Source organism: Pteropus medius, unplaced genomic scaffold (genome assembly GCF_902729225.1).
Source record: "Pteropus medius unplaced genomic scaffold, Ma_sr-lr_union100, whole genome shotgun sequence".
Classification (NCBI taxonomy): domain Eukaryota; kingdom Metazoa; phylum Chordata; class Mammalia; order Chiroptera; family Pteropodidae; genus Pteropus; species Pteropus medius.
The window spans coordinates 3270529-3279179 of record NW_024340849.1 but is presented as its reverse complement, the minus strand read 5'-3'; positions in this window follow the sequence as shown (position 1 = coordinate 3279179).

The window sequence follows — 8651 nt, the reverse complement described above, 5'->3', positions numbered from 1 at the left end:
TGAGAAGCACCACTTCCAAGTGTTTCTTCATGGCAGAAGCGAGAATTTGCTGTTATGCATTGCTCTCTCTCCAAATGCCCCTTGGAGGAATAGGCTGGGTTTCAGAACAGGATCCATAAGAAAGGCAACAGGGTCACGCTGACCTGTTTTCCTTTGCAAGGAGCTTAATAAAAATGAAATAAAATTCACGTTTTTAATATCAGTAATGTCTTAGTATCATAAAATGGCTGTCTTTCTAAGACTGCAAATAATCCATCTGGGGATATTTTGTCCTTTATTTCTAATTAGACACAATACTTGAGAACTCATTTACCCGATGCTTCAAAAACCTTAAACTTGCCGTTAAATAACTGAAATGAGTCACGTGTTAGAGAATTCTCCTTTACGTCTGTTCAATCTGAAAAACAGGGAAAAACCATTTCCACCTCTTTCCTGCTTCATCAGGATTAAGTGGATAATCAGTCAACAGCGAGCATTAAGAATCCTGCATTCCATGCACTAGTTAAGTGAGCGAATGGAATAACAAGCACACTGTTGCGTTTAAAGAAGGCTGGGCCCACAGGAGTCCCCAGTGCAGAAGCCGGCGGGGAGGTGGCCCCTCCAGCTCCTACCCTCATCGTGGACTGAAAAAATAAAGCTAGATGCCCCACTAAAGGGTATGCTGACCTAAAGCCATCCCCAGTAACAGGCCATGTCTTATTTTTTTAACTACCATTTACCCCTTGCTTATGACCCTATGCGTTCGAGAGACACCACCCTCACTTAAAACCAGTGAACATCACAATGATGGACCAAACCGAGAGAAACCAAGAAAAAATCGCAAAAAGCTAACTTCTGGCAACATGAAATGAAAAATGTCTATTAAACTCCTCCTGGCACTAGTTTAAGGTATACTTCCTGCTTGCAGGGAGCTTGCAGCTTTGCCAAGTGTATGTAGTTTTGAGAGGGGGAGAGGGAGAGATGGAAAGGGAGGATCTCTAGTACCTGGGCCAGAGGAGGGAGCACGTCCACACATGACCGGCCCAGTTCTCCGGGTCTACCACAAAAGATAGAAAGATGAAAAGTTCATTCCTTCTAAACTGAAGAGCTGTCTTTCTATACATATTTTACCTTTTCTTGCAAGGAACGATTTTCTGCTAATATACTTTGCCCAACCTTGCAGAAGAATTAAGTGGATTTAAAATGCACACACACACATGCGTGCAGGGTGCACACTCATGCACACACACATTCTATAGGCAATACACAAAAGGCCAAAAGAGGAACAAGCTATCTGGGTTTAAATTTATATTTTCTTTGTTTTCTTACATATTTTATTAATGCTCTGTGACTTGCTAACTGCAAATATATGAAAGGAAGGCACTCGCATGAAAGGGAATGTTTACTTCAAAAAAAACTATGACTTCGATCTATCCTATATTACATTTCAATAAACAGAAAGCCATCTAAACCTTTTGAGTTTTAGTAGATTTTTATGGCCTCTTTATATTCTTCCAAAGTGCCTTCACACTTATGTAACAGAATGAACTACCCACCTGAAGCAAATTCTTCTGTGCCTAGTTAGAGTTGGAATTTGAGTTAGGTTAGGAGACCAGCTGGACAGAACATTAGCAGCTGTTGTAAATTCAAATACATTTTTGTAGGAAAAGACACGAACTTCACACTAGATAGTTTACTGTGCTGTTTACTGCACACCTGGGGAGTGAGTTTCATTACCGGCCCATTCTGGTCAGACGTGGAATAAAATGGCCATGAATCAACCTAAGCAAAAGAGACATTTAATTTGTATCTGGGTTGGGGAGATCCAGTTATTTGTAAAATTAGTTCAATCCAAACAACGAGCTAAAAGGCTGGCTGAAACGGAGCCACTCCCTAATCAGGCAGCACCAATTCCCCAGCGCGAAGTGGCTGAAAGCCTTTCGCTTTCCCCACGCTACCTGCAAAGTGGCCGTGAAGGAGCAGGTCGGGGTGCGGGACACACCAACACCCCCAGGGCTGAGTCCCACGGCCAAATGAGAAGCTGTGTCTGGTTCTGTGGGGGAGGAAGAAACTTTCCTCTCTCTAGGTTCTTTCAGCTGGTCTAATGATTAAATTTATATGAGACAGATTAATGAGAGAAAATAACCAAATTTAATTACATACGTACGTATGGGGACCCCACAAACAGGAGCCGCTCAGAGACAAAGTTAAAATGAGGTCTATACGGCATTCTGAGCTAAGGGTGAGGTGAAGCGCCCTGGGGCTTCAGAGGGGAGGAAGGTCATTTGCAGGTTGATAAGAGCAGATACACGGTGATCAGAAGTTTGCCTTGCCGTGTACTTTGGCCCTAAAAAGTTATCTTTGCTGATAACTCTTGTTATGAGCAAGGTGCCAAATTTAAATTCTTTAAGGGAGAGGTAAAAGCTTTTCATGAGCCCACAAGGTCTCAACTGCCTTCAGCTCAAAATAGTCCACACGCCAAAGTGTCACATCCTGGGGAGGCCTGTTCTGAACCCCTACAGCTCCAATAATAGAAAGAATATTGCAGAGTCTCTAAAAGGGATCACGATAGCATTTCCTGAAAACACTAGATCGGTGACTCGTACACGTCTGGAGTGTATTTTAAGAATATGCTGGAAGCTGAGAGGGCCTCTCTTGCTGCTATCCAAGGACACCCTGAAGGGTGCCATGACTTAAGTTAAGCTCTCGCGTGAAAGGCAGACGGGCACCTCTAAGGTGTCCATGAATTCCCTCTGCCCTCATTTAAAGTACACAGTGGAGAAACTGAATAAAGACAGCACTGCTAGCCCAGAAATACATATCTTTCCACCTTCTGAAATGTCCTCACGATAACCATTCAGCAGGTATTCTTATAAACAGTTCAGAATCATGGAAACTGAGCCAGACAGGGTGGTTCCGCATCTGTCCAGGACACACAGCTAATCAATGGCAGAAACGAGCTTCTGCCCCAGAGCCCGGGTCGGGCGTCATCCTCCACTGCGGGTGTCGTGGAGGGTGAATTCTGGCTTACATGGAGAAGGAACAGAGTTCAGTGAATCCCATTAACAAAGTAACAGCCCTACATACACAGGAGCCTGAAGCCGCCGTGCCCACTGGGGCTGAGAAGGTGTGTGGAATGAGCCACCGTCTCGAGACATCTCCAGCAGGGCGCACAGGATGCTGCATCGCCAGCAGAATGCGGCGCTGGATGTCAAACCCCAGTCACATCTTTATGGCATGACTAATCCTGTCCTCGACCTCTGGGCCATCCATTTAAAAGGGAGTGGGAAGAAAGATGCCATTTTCCCTAGTACTTTGGGACAAAATCATACAGGATTATCAGTTATTTTGCACGAATAACCAAATCCATCACTTTTTATTTACATATGCCCTGTCATGGGCCAGAAATAACTGAAAGCAACAGCCCAGATTTACTAAGTCAACCCCTGGAAAGACTTCTGTGAGTTTTATTTTTATTAACCAGTTTGGCACTGTCTGCAGCCTAAATTTATAGGAGTTTTATGCTTCCTCATTCAGTTTGTATTGTGTAAGCTTACAACCTGAAAATGAAACAAGTATCTACATAATTGATGGGAGCAAAGAGAAGTTGCCAAGAACGTGTATGAGTCAGGGCTGAGGTGTCAGGCAGTGTGCGTGGCGGGCTTGCTGACTCCAGCCTTGGCAAGCAAGCACGCTCCAACATGCGGACACATGTGCACTCGTGCGTGTGCACTGCATACGTATGTTTTAGTTAGGTTTCTTCAGTCTGCCAGCCCAAGGGACAGAGTTCTCAATGGAAAATGGAATTTATTTGAAAAATACGTAAAAATAAGGATGCATGGGCAATCCCCCCAGTGGATAAGGAGGCCCTGGAGACACAGGATCACTATGGACACACGGCACTCCCCTGTCGCCCTGGCCTTTTCGGCCTCTGTGACTCTACCTCCACCCTGGTACTGTGTCTGTCATGTCTCCAAGTCTCTATCCCTCTCCACCCCATCTCCCCTCCCCTTGACTGGATCTGTCACCAGGCGTTCAGGCCACTCCTCACACTGGGGCTTCCTACTGGGTCCATAGCCAGCTGTGTGTAGGGCAAAGAGGTCACCGTTTAAATGGTGGTGACCGTGAAATAAAGAACTGTCTGAAGCCTGCTTCCTCCAGGGGATCCCCACCAGGCTCTCCTGACATGCGGCAGTCAGTTACAAGGACACTAGGCCCAAATTTGAGAACCACTGAGGATCAAGGCAAGCCTCTCTCTCAGAGCTTTAATGGCACCTCTATGGTTTCTGGCTGTGACATTCCGACTGGTCAAAGGTCTTTGCCTTCCCTGATCTAAATACCAGAGACAACAGTACGGTCGGCTAATCAGGCAGAGCTATCCTCACCGGCCCACTTCAAAACTGCGAGGTGACAAATGGACCAAGAGCCCACTGGACTGCGCTATCAGCAAGGCCCGGCCCTGCCCTGTCCACCCAGCCCCCTCCCCTCTTTTCTCTCCATAGTTCCAGGCTGGCATGGGCCACGGTTGGAGTGGTTCCTCAAAGCACTAACCAGAGTCACCATGCGACCCAGCAATTCCCTCTTGGGTACTCAAGAGAACTGAAAACAGGACTTAGATACCTGTATGTCCACTGCCGTCACATAATTCACAGCAGCCAAGTGGTGGAAACAACCCCAGTGTCCGCGGACACACGAAAGGTAAATAAAGTGTGGCCCACCCACAGGAAGTAATGCTACTCAGCACCGAAAAGGAATGAAGCTCTGACAAAGGCTGCAAAATGGATGGGCCTTGAGACAGTATGCTAAGTGACAGGAGCCACACGCAAAGGTCACACGGTGCGGGATTCCTCTTACACGAGAAGCTAGAACTGGCAAGTTCCCAGAGGGAGAAGTAGATTAGAGGTTACCAGGGACCGGGGAGGAGAGAGGGGGTCGGCGCCTCACGGCTGGAGTTTCTGTTTGGGGCGCTACAAGCAGCTTTGCAAACAGCAACACGTGATGGCCAGACAACGGCGAGGGCATGTACTCTACGCCACTGAGTCGGACACTAAAAATGGTTAAAATGGCTACCTGTATGTTTTGTTATTTTACCACAATCAAAGGGAGAAGTCGCAGGAGTCTGGGCGATGGCGGGTGGGCAGAAGCCGCTGCTGTCCGGTGCTACCCGGGTTCTGCACGGGGACGGCCGTTTGCAGAGGCCCTGGAGGCGCGGGCTGCCCTCTCTCCCCCGCTGAGCCACCACCTAGCAAGGCCCGCAGGGCCTGGAGGGCGCAGAAGTTCCACACTCGCCGCTTCGGCTCCATCCGGCCGCCAGCCCTCGCGGTCTCCCGCCTGTGCCCGCCCGCGTGCCCCACGTGCGCAAAGGGGCGAACCCCTGGGCGGCGCCTCTGCCGCCCTCCCAGACCTCCCTCCTCACGCTCACGTCCCCGGCTGGGGGACGCGCGGTCACTCTGGGAAAGGAAACAGACTCAGGGGCTCAGCGACCAACGGGAGCCAGTTACTCACCGAGCCTCCCTTCCCCGGGGCGTCCCCTGGCTTCTCCCGAGTCACCCCGTCACCGAGTCACCGGGCCCAACAGCGAGGACGCGCCTGTGCGTTCCCGCCCGGAAGTCCGGGAACGGGCTTCCGGCGCCCGGGTCGCCCCGCCCCGGAAGCCCGCTCCGCCCCGCCCCGGAAGCCGAGGCGCTCCGAGTGATTTTTACTGAGTCCGTTGGTGTAATGAGCCGGTGTCCGTCCTTCTCTGCCCTTGGCGACGCCCACGTTCACCCGCGGCGGAGCCTCTGGGCCCACGCCGAGACAGGCGCGGCTGCGTTCCACCCCGGCGCCCCTCTCCGGCCCTCGCGCACACTTCCCCCCGAATAATCAATCAGGGGGATGTCAGATGGTCAGATGGCCCTGGAATCCTGGGCAGTGACGGTGCCTAAACTCCAAGGATGCCCCCAACTTGGAAGCACACCGTTAGGCAGACACGTCCCTCCAAGGGGCCCACAACACTCCAGGACCAGGTGACCAGCAGGGCCGCGGAGCGGGCGGAGTGCGGCCTCGCCTCGCACGTGCCGGCCCAGGTTCCAGGCCGCAGCCGTCCACGCTTCGGTGAGGAGGGCGGGGGCGCGAATCCAGCCCCGTGATGCTCCCGGGACGAAGCCGGGGTGCACACTGGGAGGCCGCTGCGGAAGGCTGACGCCGAGCTGGCACCTCATCATGGCCCATGTGTCCCCAAAGGGCCATATTCGGACACAGAGCCCCACTACAAAGATTCACCCCACCAAATGTCAACAGAGAATCCCTAGCCATACTTATTGTTTTAAAGGTTCTTAAAGGGTTAAAATAATTAAAATTCACTATAGACCTCAGTCCGTTTGTACTACTCTGACAGATATAGATCAGGTGGCTTAAAAACAATAGGAATTTATTTCTCACAGTTCTGGAGCTGGAAGTCTGAGATCAAGGTGCCGTCGGCAGATCCCGTGTCTGCTAAGGGCCTGAGTCACAGACTGTTGGCTTTTTGCTGTGACTGTCACATGGCTGGGAGTTCAGTGGGGTCTCTTTTGTAAGGGCACTTGTCCCATTCATATGGGCTCCATCCTTAGGACCTAATCATCTCCCAAAGGTCGCGTTTCCAAACACTATCACATTGGGGGTCAGGATTTGTGAATTTAGAGGGGACACAAACATTCAGACCATAGCACTGCATTACAAGTTGACCATTTGTGCTTCTACATTCAAACCAATTTGTTTTCAGCACAGATATAACTTCCAATATATTTAAGGTATTTAACTTATATTCATCATGCATCTTTTTAACTTTCATCAGGTTTTTCTTCCAGGTTTGAACCATGGGAATCTACTTATTATTTGTGCAATTCATTCCCAGAGGGGCACGTGGTAGACAGACTTTGCTTTTTCTCCCAGTCAAGGGGGACCTGGCCACCTACCTTTAGGAGTGTGGAAGTACATTTGCACATGGAAAAGGACACAGCAAAGTAAGGAAGTCTGCACTCCCAGGGTGTAGACAGTAAGGCCTATCAGCGCAGAGAAATCAGAAAGGACTTAGTGAGACTTCTTAGAGGTGGTCGGACGAGATCAGGACCTTTCAGGAAAAGCTGAGGCTGGAAAGGCACTAGGAGGACAAGAGGGGACAGTGCATGGCACAGGAGCTTTGCTCAGCGAACATAACTCGGTGCAGATCGAGAAGACAGCATGGCACAGGATTCATACTGGGAGCACCAGGAGCTACATTTGGAAAGTGAGTTGGGAACCAGATTGCAACTTGCCATGAATACCAGGTTTGGGCTCCTGCAGGAGATTTCTAAGCAACGGATTTATAAAATGCAAGAAGCATTTTCATGAACGTAATCTGTCATTCTGATGATGTGACATTAGAGACCAGGAGGACAATTAGAAGACACTATGGCGCTGTAAGAGTGGTGAAAAGGGCCCTGATTAGGGTGAGATTTTGATACCGAGTTTTGAAGAAATAGTAGTTGTTCTTGCTGTTATTCCTGCCCGCCCCTCACCCCCGCCCAGGCGAGTCATGTGGTCCTATGTCTGGACACCACAAGCAATGCTCACAGGTCTGTTGTCACATGTATCACAGTGTTTTGCAACTTCTTTGGTTGTCCGTATTTATGAAAGTCCCCACCCCTTCTCTGAGTCCTTAGGAGGAGAGGAGCCAAGCCTTTAGCCATGTGTTGGCTACATGTTGGAGCCACTGGGACATGTCTGAAACACACCCTGCTGGGGCGTCTCCCCGTCCCAGCCACAGAGATTCGGGCTCCACTCAGAGAGGACCCCGAAGCTCCCCGGGTGGTGACAAAGTGCCACCGGAGCTGAGAAGCAGCGTGAGAAGCAAGGCTTCTGCTGAAGCAGAACTTAGAAAACGTGAGTGAGCGAGGGGAAGAAGCAGGCAGACGCCCCAGCGTCGTGCACCAGGTGAGCGACGGCCTCACAGTCCCGTGACCTAGCAGCGCTGCAGGGCGAGCGGGCTGGGGATGCTGCTAAGTGTCCGAGGGCTGGGATTGGTCCGGACGTGCTCGAGCCAGGCAGAGAAATCAGATCTCCTTAGATCTCCTTACGCTTCGCTTCTCGGGATCGGCCTGCAGGGGGGTGTAGGGTGTGCGAAGCGTGCTGCATACTAAGCCTCGAGCGGCAACGGTGTTCTCAGTCTTCGAGGTGCTCTGGTGGAGTCCCCAAGTGCTTTAGGGCAAGCCCCTCACCAGCAGGGAAGGGGGGCACGGACCCAGAGACGCTCACGCACAAGGGCCCCACAGCTGGCTGAGCCGCCGACTCTCAGCGCCAGGTGCCCTCACGCTGTCCCCCAGGCCTGGGAGTTTATTCCCACTGATCCTCGCTGCCTCTGCGTTTGCCAAAGCGGAAGGGACCTATGTGTGGGTAAACAGTGATTTCAGCCCCCCCTGGCTGAAACAGCCCCGGGCCCGGGCCAAGCGCGGCATCCACATGCAGCCTGGCCCGGGCCACCCCTCACCCCAGCCAGTTGTGCACTGGCACCCTAGCCACTGAGACCCTGAAATCCTCACCCGGGGGAAGCGTGCAGTGAGGAGAGGGTGACATTTGGGAGAGAACAAAAGAGCACAACATGTAGGCAGCTGCGAGAGGGCTAGTTCATCTTCTTCCGAGAGGCTGGCCCGTCTCCAGCAGCAGCAAGCAGAAGG